Source organism: Pleurodeles waltl, chromosome 7 (genome assembly GCF_031143425.1).
Source record: "Pleurodeles waltl isolate 20211129_DDA chromosome 7, aPleWal1.hap1.20221129, whole genome shotgun sequence".
NCBI lineage: Eukaryota > Metazoa > Chordata > Amphibia > Caudata > Salamandridae > Pleurodeles > Pleurodeles waltl.
This window is the reverse complement of record NC_090446.1, coordinates 416,492,059-416,509,670: the sequence shown is the minus strand read 5'-3', so window position 1 is coordinate 416,509,670 and position 17,612 is coordinate 416,492,059. Positions and strand designations below refer to the sequence as shown.

At 50.5% G+C, this 17,612-nt stretch overlaps 1 long non-coding RNA gene across 2 annotated transcripts in view; it reads left to right on the top strand.

Annotated features, from left to right (window-relative positions):
* LOC138304127 (uncharacterized) overlaps positions 1 to 17,612 on the top strand; it is a 148,609-nt gene that overhangs the window by 22,934 nt on the left and 108,063 nt on the right. For both annotated transcript variants that reach the window (XR_011205503.1, XR_011205502.1), the window contains exon 2: positions 15,273 to 15,347. This is a non-coding gene — a long non-coding RNA (uncharacterized lncRNA). The remainder of the gene's footprint in view (positions 1 to 15,272; positions 15,348 to 17,612) is intronic.

Sequence of the window (17,612 nt, the reverse complement as noted above, 5' to 3'; positions counted from 1 at the left end):
ACCCCAATACCCTGGGTACCTCAGTACCATATACTAGGGAATTATAATGGTGTTCCAGTATGCCAATGTGAATTGGTGAAATTGGTCACTAGCCTGTTAGTGACAATTTGGAAAGCAAAGAGAGAGCATAACCACTTAGGTTCTGGCTAGCAGAGCCTCAGTGAGACAGTTAGTCATCACACAGGGAACACATACAGGGCACACTTATGAGCACTGGGGCCCTGGCTGGCAGGGTCCCAGTGACAAATACAACTAAAACAACATATATACAGTGAAATATGGGGGTAACATGCCAGGCAAGATGGTACTTTCCTACAGTAGTCTCTTAATTTATCCAGTGCCATCTTCAATCTGTGGGCGGCATCTGAATCATAAGTAGCCTGATAAATCTGTGCTGCTTGATCAAGCTCCTGCTGAATTCTGGAAATGTTCTCACTAGTTATTTTACTTAGATGAGCTTTGTAGGAGATTATCTCCCCATTTATGAAAGGCTTACACGCTTCCCAAATATCAAATGTGGAGGCTAACCCTTTATTGTTCTGGAAGAACGCAGTGACTGGCATCTTGAGGATCGCTATCCCCCTCTTGATTTGTCAAGAGAGACTTGTCAAAGCTCCACCGCGGTCGATCGACCCGACCCCCAGGCATGTATAGGTTGATCAAAGGAACCGAATGATCGGAAAAGGGATTGGAAAGAATATGCAAACCACCCTGGCCCCTTGAAATGAGATGAAGACATAATCTATCCTGGAGGCCATGTTGTGTCATTTAGAAAAACAAATAAATTCTAACGCCTGGGGCTGATGTGCCCTCCAGACATCCACCATCTAGAGATTCTCTGTCTAAGGCCAACTGCTGCTGTCTAAGCTTCAGTCTGGCCTCTTCCAACCTCAGCTTTCTGAGTTCCCTGTCTAGGGTGTTAATCTCAGGTTGGGATGTGTGTGAATTCTGAGACACAGAGGTAATGTGGGAATTGGCAGAAATGGACCTGTCTCTACCTGGCTGGACTCTAGTTACCTGGTCTTTTGGAGTGAAAGGTGTCCTACTGATGTGTGACCCCCCTCCCACTACCAGCTTCACTAGATGACCTATTAGCTGACAGGTCTTTGGAGGAACCCTCCCCAGAATCCTCAGGGCCCTCCCCTGATTCATCCTGGGTATCCTCCTCCTCTACCTCCTGATCCTGGGATGGGCCAGACTGGCTCTGGTCACTTTCTAGGAGAAGGCTAAGAAGATCTTTGGTAGGGTTCTTACCAATGCTTAAACGTCTTTCTATGCAGAGACCCCTCAAACCTTTAAAGTTTAAACTACCATAGGTTGCCTGAACAACTTTGGGAGTCGCCTCTACTACTGACATAGTTGCAAGAAAGAGTTTGAGACAGAGAGAAAAAAGTTTAGAAACTTTTTAAAGAAAAGAGAAAAACTTTTCAAAACTTTTGAAAACTTTTTAGAAACTTTTTAGAAAGTTTTTAGAAAGAGAGTTAAACTGTTACGGTTTATTGTGTATATTTTTAAGTATTTGGAATATGTTTTTCTTATGAAAAGCACAAATGACAAAGTGGTAAGGCAGTTACAAGTACTTATCCCACCGCTGCACCACCAATGTAGGAGGCTGGCCTGGCTTATAATGGGTACCTGATGGTACTTACACCTTGTGCCAGATCCAGTTATCCCTTATTGGTATATTAGTAGTATTCTAGCAGCTTATGCTGATAGAGGTAGCTATAGCAGAGCAGCTTATGCTGAACTAGGAGACATGCAAAGCTCCTACTATACCACTTATATCATATAGCACTATATCACAAGAATCACAATACTCAGAGTTACTTAAAATAAAGGTACTTTATTTTAGTGACAATGTGCCAAAAATATCTCAGGGGATATACTCCCTTAGGAGGGAACTAAAATACACAAATTACACACACACACACACACACCAAAATCAGGTAAGTAAACAGTTAGAAAAGTAGTGCAAACACTGTAGAATACAATAGGATGCAATAGGCCTGGGGCAACAAAAATCATATACTAAGAAAGTGGAATGCAAACCACTTAGGGACCCCTGGCCTAGTGTAGTGTGTAAAGGGTCACTGGGAGTCCTTTTCTCCCCACCAGCACACACAAGCTGTGAAGCAGTGTGGATGTGCTGAGTGAGGGGTCTCTAGGGTGGCATAAGACATGCTGCAGCCCTTAGAGACCTTCCCTGGCATCAGGGCCTTTGGTACCAGGGGTACCAGTTACAAGGGACTTACCTAGGTGCCAGGGTTGTGCCAATTGTGGAGACAAAGGTACAAGTTGGGGAAAGAACACTGGTGCTGGGGCCTGGTTAGCAGGGTCCCAGCACACCTTCAAGTCATAACTTAGCATCAGCGAAGGCAAAAAGTCAGGGGGTAACCATGCCAAGGAGGCATTTCCTTACACCCATAATCATACCTTTGAGAGTTTTATTAAACCTCTCAACCAGACCATTTGTCTGTGGATGATAAGGAGTAGTGAACTTGTAAGTTACACCACATTCCTTCCACATAGTTTTGAGGTATGCAGACATGAAGTTACTACCTCTGTCTAACACCACTTCCTTAGGGAAACCCACTCTTGAAAAGATTCCCAGGTGGGCTTTTGTTACTGCAGGAGTGGTAGTGGTCCTTAAGGGATTAGCTTCAGGATACCTAGTGGCGTGGTCCACTACCAGAAGGATAAACCTATTGCCTAAAGCTGTTGGAGGGTCAAGGGGGCCAGCTATGTCACCCCTTAACCATTTAAAGGGCACCCCAACCACAGGTAGTGGAATTTAGGGGGGCTTAGGTGTGCCACCCTTCTTGTCACTGGCTTGGCAGGTCACACAGGAGCGACAAAACTCCTTAGTGTCCCCTGACATGTGAGGCCAGTGAAACACTGGAACAAGTCTGTCCCAAGTTTTACTCTGACCCAAATGCCCAGCCAAAGGAATATAATGTGCCAAGGACAGAAGAAACTCCCTGTACTGCAAAGGGATGACCAATCTCCTGGCAGCCCCAGGTTTAGGGTCCCTTGACTCAGTGTAGAGGAGGTTATCTTCCCAATAGACCTTATGGCTATCAGTGATATTCCCATTCTGCTGTTTGACAGCTTGTTGTCTTAAACCCTCTAGTGTGGGACAGGTCTGCTGTGCCACATTCAGCTCTTCCCTAGCAGCCCCCCCTGCACCCAAAAGCTCATAAGGGTCTGCTGCCAGCTCACCTGGTGTAGGTTCTGCACAGGGAGAGGATTCTTCTTCCTCAAAAGGGGAATCTTCTGGAGAGGGAGGGATAGTGGACAAGGATTTACCCTTCCTACCCCTAGCTTTTGGGAGCACTTGGTCCATTATTTCAGGACCCAAGCTTCCCTGTCATCTTTGCTCCTGGGCCTGAGCCCTTGTGAGAGCAAAGATATGCCCTGGAATGCCCAGCATTGCTGCATGAGCCTCCAACTCCACTTCAGCCCAAGCTGATGTCTTCAAATCATTGCTTAGTAAGCAGTCTACAGGTAAATCAGTGGCTACCACACCTTTCTTTGGACCAGTAACCCGCCCCCCCAGTTGAGATTTACAACAGCCATGGGGTGGCTAAGAGTGTTGTTATGGGCATCAGTCACTTGTTACTGCTGACCCAGTAGGTGTTGATCAGGGTGAACCAGTTTCTCAATCACCATAGTGATACTGGCTCCTGTATCCCCGTAGGCCTCAACCTCAACATGATTTATTAGGGGAAGTTGCTTGTACTTACCCATATTAAGGGGACAAGCAACCAAGGTGGCAAAGTCAATACCACCATCAGAGACTAAAACAGCCTCTGTGGTCCCCCTAACAAGGTTAACCCCAACTACATTACCAATGGTGAGCCCAGCTACACCCTTTGATTGGGTATTTGTAATAGACTTCCCACCACCACTGCTATTACTAAGGGCACTAGAGGACGCAGTTGGGGTTGTGGTAGTGGGAGCCTTGGTGTTTTTCTTGGGACAAGTGGATTCACTTGCCCAATGGCCTTTACTCTAACATAAATAACACCATGGCTTCTTTTGATTGTTAGAAGAGGATTTGGACCTACCTCCCCCAGAGGATTTTTGTGGGCCTGATGAAGACTCAGAATGCTTTTTATCTTTGTCCCCACCCTTGTCAGAAGACTTACCATCCTTCTTCTTGCCATCCTTGTCACCACTTGTATGAACTTTTCTGTTCACTCTTCTTCTGACCCATTTGTCTGCCTTCTTTTCCAATTCTTGGGGAGCGGTCAGATCTGAGTCTACCAAGTACTGATGTAACAAGTCGGACACACAATTATTCAAAATATGCTCTCTCAGAATAAGATTATATAGGCTTTCATAGTCGGTCACCGTACTGCCATGTAACCATCCCTCCAAGGCCTTCAATGAACAGTCTACAAAGTCTGTCCAGTCTTGAGAGGACTCTTTTCTGGTATCTCTGAACTTTATCCTGTATTGTTCAGTCGTTAAGTCAAATCCATCTTAGAGTGCATCTTTCAAAACTTTGTAGTTGTTGGCATCACTTTCTCTGACAGTAAGGAGCCTTATCCCTACCCTTTTTGGGGGGGAAAATCTGTTTATTAATGTTTTCAACATATGATAACATTCATTTGTACATCAAACGCAGGATAATAATTGTGTGCAACTATTAGTAGACTAGATGAGCACAACTGTCCAAAACAGACAGCGGAACAATTGGCTGCGAAGACGTAATGCAGATGGTTCCACCACACACCATAGAACTCGCATATAACAGGATTAATTAATGCATGAGCGCTATCAGAGAAGACCATACACTGGAATCATGAGTCACATAGATAATTGAGGATGCTGCAGGCACCAAAATGGCACTTTAAACCATTCCGGAAGGTCATTGTGTACGTACAACAGTGTGCATTCAAGCGCAGATCTTCAGATAAGTCACAACTTAAAGATAAGAACATGAACAAACTTTGGAGGACTGTCTCTACGAGCAGCAGGCCTGGGCCGGAGCATAGTCTCAGGGGCACAGGGACCCCCTGTTTTGCCCGTTCGCTTCAGCAGAGGGCGGATACGTGCACACACCACAGTCCCCTGCTTCCCTCATAAACCACACTATCAACTCAAAGGCCAAGGTCAGGTCCGCTGCTCAATCTTCAGCACCCAACCCATCGCACTCCCACACCAGGAATAGATACATGCACTTTGTGGCAGTCAGACCGCCACTTCCACATCCGAGGTCTGCCCCAAACCTCGCAAGCATGCCAGCATCGCCTCCCAACTGACCGATAATGGGTACTTGCGCAGCCCCAGCGCATCTTCCCTCGCCAACGCCACTCCCTCTGCGCCAGCCCACACCTCAAACAAGGATTTCCAGGCCCTCTCAACTGGTGGGTCAAACGACTTCCACCGGTGGGTTATCAATCTCTTGGCCATTATCAGGCCTAGGTCCAGAAATCGTGCTGTAGCTCTATTCCGCGCTTCCCTGGGAAAAAGGCCCAATATACAGGACTCCCAAGTGAACGGTACCGGTCGTGACACGCACTCCGCTAAGCAACCCACCACCGCACCCCAGAAGCAACTCAACGATGGACAGGACCAGAGCATAGGGATCATGTCCGCGTCATTGCAGGAGCAACGGGGACACGCCGCGTCACAGCGAGCAAAGTATCTGTTTATGTGGGGCTGGAGTGAGGTATGCCCTGTGTATGAGGTATAATTGAATTAAGCGGAGGATCAATGTGCCCATACCATGGTTCACTGGCAGATAAATAGCTTGAGCTCCCCACAGACAACAATAAAACAAAACATGAACAAGAACAGTCACTGGAGTGTTACATGTGCAGGCTATAAATTGTAATTTAAGCATGCCACCGAAGGTGCGGGATTCACTGCGTTTTATTCTTTCATACCAGGATAGGACGGAATCGCATGCAGGCCATAACTATTTGCCACCTTGAGAGTTTTCAGCACCACACCAAGACCAGCCCAGCACCTCAAACATTCACCTTCCCTTGCTCCTATTTCCGATCCAGAAGCAGTCGCACATTCGCCTCCGCAGCTAGTCGGGTTCGTCCGCACCCGGGCCCCGTCCCCCATCCCGCAGGCAGGAATCTCGTTCCCCCCAACCTGACTGATAACGGATACTGGCGCAGCCCTAGCGTGTCTTCTCGTCTCAGCGCCACACCCTCTGCCGCTGCCCACACCCCGAAAGATTGTTTCCAGGCCTGCTCAGCAGGCGGGTCAGCTGACTTCCATCTGCGGGTTATCAACCGCTTAGCTGTTATCAGGCCTAGATCCAGGAATCACGCTTCCGCTCTATGCCTCTTACCCCTGGGAAAATAGGCACAGGACACAGACCTTCCAACTGAATGGAACCGGGCACGACGTGCACTCCGATAAGCAGTCGACCACTGCCTTCCAAAAGCGATGCAGGGACCCACAGGACCATATCATGTGCAGCAAGTCAGCATCTACAGAAGAGCAGCGGGGGCACGCCGCATCCTGCCAAGCAAAATACCTGTTCACCCGAGCCAGAGTAAGATAAGCCCTGTGAATAATATAGAACTGGATCAGGCGAACCCCCACTGCGTGTCCGTAACTGAGGCAGAGGCATCCTGGTCCCAGGCTGCATGCAGGGCATCACACTCCAAGGCCGTGTGTATGCGCAATGCGTTGGTGAACCATCTGATCAGGTGTTTCCCCTGCCCCGTCACCTGTATGTACTGTACCAGCAAATGCGTTGGAGGGGCCACTGACATGTCACCCCACCTGGATGCTAAAGACCTTAGCAGTGAATGGTATAAAAGGAACTGCCCTGCTGTCAGCCCCAACTCCTGGACCAATGTAGGAAACTGAATCAGTCTGCCATCATCATGGAGATCACCCAGCGTGTATAACCCCACTTCATGCCACGCGCGCAACTCAAAACTTGACGTAATCTTAGTGCCACGAGGGGTTCCCAGTAACACCAGAGCTGGAGCAAATGGAACCACCCCCCCAGTAAGACGCAGGGATCTGCGATAGCAGCTACAAGCCACCTTGAGGAATATTTGTCCCGATGACACCCCGCGTTTAAGTGGGTGAAATAGGTGTGACACCTGCACGAGGGACCAAGGGCCCTCCATAGTCGCTGTGTCCGCGAGATGAAAGCCCGCCAGCCACTTAGACACCCACTGGAGCTCGGAGGCCAGATAGTAGTGCTCCAGGTTAGGGACCGCCAAGCTGCCTTTCTCTAATGGCAAATACAGCTTTTTCAGGGCAACCCGGCATCAACACCCATTCCAAATAAATTCCCTCAAAGTAGATTCCAGTTTCCTAAAAAATTTGGGAGGGATATAATGCAGGAGGTTAGAAAAGTAATATAGCAGGTGTGGCAAAACTATCATTTTGAGCAGCGCTATCCTGCCTGCCACTAACAGCAGCAGTGTCTGCTAAAATGCCATCTCTGATTTAATCGAGGATACCGCCCTCTTAAGGTTCCCATCTACTAGGTCTTCCTCTCCATGATAAATACTGATGCCTAGGTACTTGAATGTATGAGGTTGCCAGGGGACCACGTTCCCTGCAAAGCAAAGCTCTGGATCCGATAGCGCAGGATCAAAGGGGAAGAGGCATGATTTGGACCAATTAACTTTAAGGCCGGACAGCCAGGCAAACTGCTGCAACAGGGTCCCAACCTCTGGGGGGATACGTGTCACATCCTGGAAATACAGCAGAAGGTCATCTGCGTACAGCGACACCACGTGCAGGCCATCCCCCAGGGCAATACCCCAGTCAGTGCCCCTATCACGTAAGACCGCCACCAGTGGCTCCATGGCAAGAGAAAAAAGCAGCGGGAGAGGGGGCAACCCTGCTGCGTACCTCTACACACCTTGATGGGTTCTGATATAATGCCCCCCACTTTGACCCGAACCTGAGGATTAGTATATAGTAACTTAACCATTCGAATAAAGTGGGGCCCAAAGCCAAACCGCCTCAGTACTCTGAAAAGATACGGCCGCTCCAGAGAATCAAAGGCTTTCTCTAGATCAGGAACAAGGCAACCCGCTCATGGCCAGTCCCGCCTTGCGTAGTGCATGACGCGGAACAGTCGCCTGATATTATGTGACGTATCTCTCACTGGCACAAATCCATTTTGATCCGGGTGCACCAGGCCCGGCGTGATAGGCGCAAGCCACATTACTAGAGTTTTGGCCAGAATTTTGTAATCCGTATTGAGCATTGCTAGCGGCCGATACGACCCCAGCTCTACCGGGTCCTTACCAGGCTTGGGAAGGGACACAAGCAGCGCCTCCCCCTGTGATGATGGCAAACAGCCTCTTCGCTCTGCCTCCTCATAAACACGGAGTAACTTGTGCGCAAGTATTAAGCTAAATGCTTTGTAAAAGTCAGCCGGCAAACCATCCGGGCCCGGCGTCTTACCAGACGCCAGCTCACGAATACTGGCCTGTATCTCAGCAAGATCAAGAGGCTCCTCTTGGGCAATCCCCTGGACCACCGTCAAATGTGGGAGTTCCACACTAGCAAGGAACTCCGTACAAGATTGTTAAAAGGAGCTTACCATTGAGGCATACAAGGCCTGGTAATGCTGCATAAACACAGTATGTATCTCCCTTGGCGTATACAACAGACGCCCGGATTCTGAGCGAAACTCCATGATTGGGCCATGGCCACTGTCCCCCCCTGACCAGTCAGGCCAGAAGTCTACCCGACTTATCCGCCGAAGCGTGCGATCTCGTTGAGTGTGCAGCATAATTCAGGCATTGTAGCCGTTCAAGCAGCGACAGATGCTCAGCTCGAGCCCCGGCTAACCAGGCCTCACCCGCAGGGCTCCGTGCGGTCGCTCTCTGTGGGCTTAACGTGTCTTGTTCTATGCGAGCTAGGTCATGCTCAATTGAATGACGTAAATTCCCTGTGTGATGACTAACTGTCTCACTGAGGTTCTGCTAACCAGAACCTCAGTGGTTATGCTCTCTCTGCTTTCCAAATTGTCACTAACAGGCTAGTGACCAATTTCACCAATTCACATTGGCATACTGGAACACCCTTATAATTCCCTAGTAAATGGTACTGAGGTACCCAGGGTATTGGGGTTCCAGGAGATCCCTATGGGCTGCAGCATTTATTTTGCCACCCATAGGGAGCTCTGCCAATTCTTACACAGGCCTGTGGCAGAATTGAGTGAAATAACGTCCACGTTATTTCACAGCCATTTACCACTGCACTTAAGTAACTTATAAGTCACCTATATGTCTAACCTTTACCTGGTAAAGGTTGGTCCCCATGCAGTGGCCTTGGATAAATACCTTGAATGCATCCCACTCCATTAGGCCGGAAGAGGCCGTACCATCGTTATGCTAAAAAAATTCACGGATCGCTGTTTCCAAGGATGCCTTAAAGGCTGTGTCTTCTAAGAGCTTGGGACGGAGCTTCCAGGTAGGAACAACCGGGGGTGGGGGGGTGGAGGTCCCAACTCAACCTTATAATCTGTGGATTGTGATCAGAGTGCGTGCATCCTAAGTAATCCACACCCCCAACCGCTGAGGCCAGGTCCCGTGTGCAGAGTATTCTATCCAACCTGACATGGAGGGAGTGCGGGGCAGAGTAGTATGAGTAAACTCTGTCCACAGCATTCCGCTGTCTCCAAATATCTATCATATGCCACTATTGCGTCCAATCTAGCAACCCATGCGCTGCATCCACCGCAGGGGACGTGGGCAGTGGGGGGAAGGAACGATCTAAGTCAACATCAAGCACACTATTAAAATAACCAGGGATATTCTCTCCAGCCCGCTAAGTGGCAAGATAGATTATGCAGAAAAGGAGTCTGATCCACATTCGGTGCGTATATAGAGCTCAGCACTATGTCCCGACCCACAAGTCGACCACGAACCAGGGCAAACCTCCCCTGTGGGTCTATGATCTGCTCCTCTGCTACAAAAGGGACACCTGCTTTAATCCAAATCAGGGCACCTCTAGCATAAGTGGAGTGCCCCGTAGCATATAATTGCCCCCTCCAGCGCCTCTGCAAACGAGGGAGCTCCGAATGCACCAAGTGGGTCTCCTGCAAAAAAGCGAGGTGGACCGAGTGTCTTTTAAGGTCTGAGTATATGGAGTATCGGCGCTTAGGGGTGTGTATGCTGCGCACATTCCAAGTAAAAGCAATATATGGATTCATGGCAGCTTCAATTTAGAACGCCCCTCTACCGCTCCTCCTGCCCGCAGACGTGACGCCGCGCACGCAGTAACAGACTCCCAGCACCCAGGCAAGCGCCTTGCACATAGCCTCCAGCGGAACCAAAACAAAATCAATACCATCAGAGCAGATAAACAACCGGTCTCTGCCCAAACCCAGCAACTTAACCATCCAGCAACATAATCACACATTCTAAATCTCCGTTAGCAGGAGATTGGGGCAGGCCAACTCACTCATTAAAACAAGCACTTACTAAACCAGTCAACCCGGCCAGAGCAAATAACAGAGGGGGGGGGCGGCGGCTATCTGCAGTTTTTGTAAGCAACAGTCAGTGACAGTTGTAATACCTTCGGCCACTTGGAGAGCCGGCCCATGTAAATTCCTCACGCCCGCAGCTGCAGCAATCGCTGGCATGTAGTGAAAAATATATGGACTCTGCTGCTTAGGGGACCCATCAGCCCCAACCAGGGGGCTTACAGCACCATTGAGTCCATCAAACAGGGCTCCGCAGGGCCTAGAAAAGCTCGCCCGCTGTGGCAGGAGTCACTGACGGGCATTCTTGAAAACCCAACTCCGAGAGCCAGTCAAGCATAGTCAGTCGGTCGCTGGGAGGCTGCGAATTCTGTTTCTGATTCCGACGCAGCTGGCGAGGCGCTTATAGCTGCGGCCGATTGAATCGTCTCCCGTCCTTCCTGTATGAGCTGTTCCAAGTCCGGCGCATGTGCCGCTGCCTCCACAGTCACACCGCTTCCCTTGCGGCCTCGCCGGCTGCGCCTGCTCCTCGGTTCGGGTGGATTCCTCTCCCTCTCCCGACCCGAGACGCATCCCGTCGACTCCAACCATTCCCACGCCGCTTCTGGCGTGGTGAAGAAATGAGCCTTGTTCTCAGCCACAATACAGAGTTTGGTGGGAAAAAGTAGAGAGTAGTCCAGGCTCAGGGCTCGGAGTCTGCGCTTCAGGGGCATATAGCAGGCTTGGTCTCTTTGCACCGCCAACGTATAGTCCGGAAACATCATTATTTGTGCATTGTCCACTCGGGCGGTGAGGTCTCACAGTCTTGAGTATAATGTCACGGTCCGCGTAGTGGAGAAAGCGAATTATGAAGGAGCGAGGACCGCTCCCCGGAGGCCTGGGCCGCGTGGGGATCCAATGAGCCCGCTCCACCAAGAAGAAAGAAGTCAGTGTACCAGCCGGTACCAGTCCTCGGAGCCAGCTCTCTGAGTAGGCCACTGCATCCCGGCCCTCCACTCCTTCCGGCAAACCGATCACACGTATGTTGTTTCTTCTGGTGCGGCCCTCCGCATCTTCCACACGACGCTCGAGTTCCACCACTCGCGCTAAAACATCCCCCATTGTGGATTCTAAACACAACGTCACTGGTGTCAACTCATCCACACGCGCCTCAATCGTACCTGTTTTGTCAACCAGGTTACGGTGGTCAGCATGCAGGAGTACAAGGTCACTGGCAACTTTATCGCTCTTAGCCTCCAAAGATGTGCGAGCGAGCTCCAGCTAGTCTCCGATGCGCTCCACTGCAGCCAGCACAGCATCCAACTTCTGGCTATCCTGCGCTGCAGTTTCTTGGGATCTCCCAGCCCCAGCACCAGATCGAAGGCGGCCCGTCCCCGCCATGACCAGGGTAAGCGCAGGCCCCAACCAGCTCCACTCCACTCACTGGGTGCCTCACCACCAGCTCCAGTAGTACAAAGCCCTTCAGCTCACACCGCCAGCTCCGGAGGACCAGGTCAGAGGGTTGCTGTAATCAATGCGGTGCTCCCTCAGCAGGCTGGGCCTTCCGAGGCGACCCCCAACCTCTTGCTGCGCTCCACACTCTTGCCTCCTCAGCTGGCAGTAATGGCGCTCTCTTGCCACCTCCGACTGCAGGCAGAAGATCACCTCACCGGGTCTGCTCCTAGGGGCGGGCCCGCTTGTCTGCACTTCCAATACCGCACTGTGCAGCAGCACGAGCAGCACGGCCCACCGTCGTTCCGCTGCCGTCCTCCTGTTCTGGCCCCTCAGGTCTCCTCTCCCCTCACTCGGGCCGTTATTGGTGTCCCTCGAAGCCAGCTCCACCAGGGGGAGACCGGTGGCCCAGCCACATGGCCAACAGGCCTGGCTCTCCCCTGCTGCACCCAGGCACTCTCAGCAGGGAGCCCACTCCCATCCCCGCGGGCCCGCAGGATCCACCCCGACGGGGCAACTGCTCTCCCGGGGAGGGCCCCGCCGCAGGCCCCGTACGCACCTCACCGCGCGCAATCGGCACCGCTAGGCCGCGTCCACCGCTCTCTCAAGCCAGTGGGCCGCGGCCCGCAGGCCCGACTCCGCTCCGTCTTTGCTCCCCACCAGAGGGGGCCAGCACCAGGCTCCACCGCTGCTCGAGTCTTCACCGCCGCCCGACACCTTCCGCAGCGGGCGCGCCAGCCACCTGTCCCCGTGCAGCACTGGATCAGCCAGGGGAGACGCAGAGCTTTCTTAGCTCGCGTCCGCCATGCTCGGCGACTTAGCCACGCTCCCACCTATTAGATTGTCTTCCTGGTGATAGATGCGGATGCCCAGATAACGGAATGCACGGGCTGCCAGGGAACCGCACTCTCAAAATAACAAAGCTCTGGATCATGGAGCCCAGGGTAAAAGGGGAAAAGGCAGGACTTAGCCCAATTAACCCTGAGGCCATACAACAAGGCAAACTGCAGCAGTAAGGACCCAACCCCTGGAGGGATTTGCAAAATATCCCGGTAGTATAACAAGAGGTCATCGGCGTATAGCGATATCGCGTGCATACCAGCTCGTACCACTGTCATGCAAGGCCGCCGTCAGTGGTTCCATAGCAATGGAGAAGAGTAGTGGGGAAAGGGGCCAACCCTGCCTCGTACCTCTGCACACATTGACTGGCTTTGATGTAATGCTCCCCACCTTAAACCGAACCTGCAGCTTAGTGTATAGCAATTTAACCATACGAACAAAAAGGGGCCCCATGCCGAACTGCTGCAAGACCCTGAAAAGATAAGGCCATTCCAGGGAATCAAAGGCCTTCTCCAGGTCAAGGACAAGGCAATCCGCCCGCGGGCAGACTCGCCTCGCGTAGCGCATAAATCAAAACAGCCGCCTGATGTTATAAGACGTATCCCTCGCCGGAACAAACCCATTTTGGTCTGGGTGCACCAGGTCTGGCGTGATGGGTGCCAAACGCATCGCAAAAATTTTGGCTAATATTTTGTAGTCCGTATTGAGCATGGCTAAAGGGCGGTACGAGCCCAACTCAACCGGATCCTTGTCGGGCTTGGGAAGAGACACTAGCATCGCCTCCCTTTGAGATGCCAACAAGTGTCCCCTCTGCACCGCCTCCTCATGGATGCGGAGAAGCTTGGGTGCAAGAAGTAGAGTAAACGCCTTATAAAAGTCGGTCGGCAGGCCATCCGGGATAAGATTATATAGGCTGTCATAGTCGGTCACCTTACTGCCATGTAACCATCACTCCAAGGCCTTCACTGAACAGTCTACAAAGTATGTCCAGTCTTGAGAGGACTCTTTTCTGGTATTTCTGAACTTTATCCTGTATTGTTCAGTGGTTAAGCCCAATCCATCTAAGAGTGCATCTTTCAAAACTTTGTATTTGTTGGCATCACTTTCTCTGACAGTAAGGAGCCTATCCCTACCCTTACCAGTGAAAGATAACCACAAGGTAGCAGCCCACTCCCTTTGAGGGACCAACTGTACCATAAATGCCCTCTCAAGTGAAGCAAACCACTTGTTGATGTCATCCCCCTCTTTGTAAGGGGGGACAACTTGTGCAGGTTTCTTGAATCTTGTTCTCTTACAGGATTACTAACAAGACCATTGCCGCTGCCACCATGGGGAACTAACCCCAACTTCTGTCTTTCCCTCTACATCTAGAGATTTCCTGTCTAAGGCCAACTGCTGCTGTCTCAGCTTCAGTCTGGCCTCTTCCAACTTTCAGCTTTCTGAGTTCCCTATCTAGGGTGTTATCCTCAGGGTGGGAGGCTTGGGAATTCCGAGACAGAGAGGCAATGTAGGAATTGGCAGAAGTGGACCTGTGTCTAACTGGCTGGACTCTAGTTACCTGGCCTTTTGGAGTGAAAGGTGTCCTACTGATGTGTGACCCCCTCCCACTACCAGCTTCACAAGATGGCCTGTTAGCTGACAGGTCTTTGGAGGAACCCTCCCCAGAGTCCTCAGGGCCCTCCCCTAATTCATCCTGGGTACCCTCCTCCTCTACTTCCTGATCCTGGGATGGGCCAGACTGGTTCTGGTCACTTTCTAGGAGAAGGCTAAGGAGAAGATCGTTGGTAGGGTTCTTACCAAGTCTTAAACTTCTTTCTATGCAGAGACCCCTCAAACCTTTAAAGTTTAAACTACCATAGATTGCCTGAACAACTTTGGGAGTGGCCTCTACTACTGACATAGTTGCAAGAAAGAGTTTACGACAGGGAGAAAAAAGTTTAGAAACCTTTTTAAAGAAAAGAGAAAAACTTTTCAAAACTTTTTAGAACGTTTTTAGAAAGAGAGTTAAACTGTTTAGGTTAACTGTGTATATTTGTAAGTATTTGGAGTATGTTTTTCTCATGAAAAGCACCAATGACAAAGTGGTAAAGAAGTTACAAGTACTTATCCCACTGCTGCACCACCAATGTAGGAGGCTGGCCTGGTTTATAGTGGGTACCTGATGGTACTTACACCTTGTGCCAGGTCCAGGTATCCCTTATTAGTAGAGTGTTCTAGCAGCTTAGGCTGATAGAGGTAGCTATAGCAGAGCAGCTTAGGCTGAACTAGGAGACATGCAAAGCTCCTACTATACCACTTATATCATAAAGCACTATATCAAAAGAATCACGAAAATAAAGGTACTTTATTTTAGTGACAATGTGCCAAAAATATCTCAGGGGATATACTCCCTTAGGAGGTGTGGTGAGGTGAGTGGTACGGAGGACTCTGAGACGGTCTTTTAGTGAGAGTACTTATTTATTGAGGATGTTGCAATAAGGAGGAACGAAAATAATTAAGTTAACGAAAATTTGATTGATGTAGTCCGCCGGAGTTCTTCTTTAATGTCTCTTTTCTTTGTCTTTTATAGGTTCCCGGTTGACTGGCGCTGGTTCGTGTGAACTCCCAGGTAAAACCGAGAAAGGAAAAGGAACAAAGACAAAAGGTAAGTTGGTTGTGGGGCTTTTTGTGCAGTACTAAAGTTTAGACATACAGGGAAGAGAGATAAAGTCCGAGAGAGAGAGAGAGCGAGAGAGAGAGAGAGAGAGCTGTGAATGGGTGGAAGGACTAGGCACACGTGTGGTTATGAAAAAAAAACTCTCTTTGTGCTTTTCCCCAAGTGCTCTGCTAGTTTCCAGGAACAGACTCTCTTTCTGGTGTCCTTTTTATTTAAACGCCCTCCTCAGTCCCCTCCCCTCTTGTCTCGGTCCCCTCTCCCCTGTGCCCTCGTATTTGTAAAGGCTTGTAGTGTCCTTGGAACAAGGACCGTACCTTGTGAAGCCACGTCCCTCCGGGGCCGTGGCGGAAATTGCTCCTCTCTGGGAATCTGGACGCCTCTGCAGACTCCCTGCCGGTCCCTGGAATCTCCTGCTGGGCGTCTCCGTCTTATTCCGTATTTTTTTTCTGCTGCTCTTGGCTGCTCGCGGTCTTCCTCCGTCGCCATTGCTGTCGGGGAGAACTCCTCCTCCTCCTCCTTCTCGTCGTTCCTGGTGTCCGTCCTCTCTTTCAATGCCGAGACCCCCCCTGTGTCTGCCTGCATCGTTGAAGAGACCCCCGGGTCTCCCCATTGCTTTCAATACAAAACCTGACGCCTGTTTGCACTCTGCACCCGGCCGCCCCTGTGCCGCTGAGGGTGTAGGAGCCCAAGGTTGTCAGGCCGGTCTCACGGAGAACTCATGCACACGGGCATCTCCTGACAGCTGCGTGTCCGCAACATCCAAAACTGGCATTGCCGGTGCAAACGGCTCACGCACTTTAACACGCTTCAACAGCGCAGACCAGGCCCTCGCCGTGCAAGCCACAGTATTGATCTCATGCAAACTGGGCCAACCGGGCTCCCCAACACATGCAGCAGTCTTTCAGGTCATATAGCATTCGCTTCAGGTGCCAGATGTGGCAAATAGCGTACAGCCAAAAATGCGCAAAATGTGTCTGCGCACAGTAATAATAAAACTCTAAATCTGGGGCTGCCAAACCACCCATCTCAAACGGAAGTGTCAATCTCTCCCATGAAATTCTAGGCTGTCTACCGGCCCAGACTAATCTCACCAGAGCAGACCTAAGCCTTTTAAAAAAAACTCACAGTGAGAACAAGTGGTAGGTTTATACACAGATAAAGAAACTTCGTCAGAATTACCATCTTCACTATGGCGCTACAACCCATCAGCGGCAGCAAGCGCCACATCTCCACCGTTTCTTCCAATGACATAAGAGCTCTGCTGTAATTCGCTGACCAGAGCGTAGTGACATCCTTGCTCATCCAGACACCTAAATACCACACCAGGCCGCCAGCCCAGCCAATTGGATATCCAGAGGGAAACTGTGTCGTAACCGTGGTGAGAGGTACCACCACCGACTTGGACCAGTTGATGTTAATCCCAGAGAACCATCCAAAGCACAGTATTTCATCTAGCAGAACATCAAGATGTTGCTGTGGATCTCGGACATACAGAGCAATATCATCCGCATACATAGAGATTAGTATTGGCTGCTGTCTGAATGCCAATCATCTGTGGTTATGATGTTGCCGCAGCCGGGCAGCCAACGGCTCCATCGCTATTGCAAAACGCAGCGGGGACAGTAAGCAGCCCTGACGATTACCTCTAGCTATCAGAAAAGGGTCAGAAATGGTCCCATTCACTCTCAGCCGGGCAGAAGGCCTTGAATACAGCAACAAATCAGTTGGATAAACCTAGAGCTCAGCCCCACCCGAGCCAGCAGGGTAAACATGTACGGCCACAAAAGAGTGTCAAAAGCCTTGGTAGCATTTAAGAACACCGCCGTCGCACGTACATCAGGGTCGAGCGCGCCACAAACCACAAAGTAGCTACGGATATTGTGTAATGTGGAACGGCCCGGAATAAACCAGACTGGTCCGGCAACACCAGGTATGGGAGCAAAGGCTGAAGTCGTGCAGCAATTACCTTCGCCAAGATCTTATTATCTATATTAATTAATGAAAGGAGGCGGTAGGAGTCGCAGCTGCAAGGATCTTTCCCTGGCTTCAAAATGGTCACAATGAGGGCCTCACGCAGTGAGAATTCCAGCATCGAGCGCTTCTGCATAAACCTCCAGGAGGTGCGGCGCAAGGATATCAGCATATTCCTTAAAGAAGGACAACGTTAAGCCATCCAGCCCAGGAGCTTTATCACCCGGCAAGCTGCGGATCGCCTTGACCACATCATCCACCAAAAAGGGGGCATCTAGATAT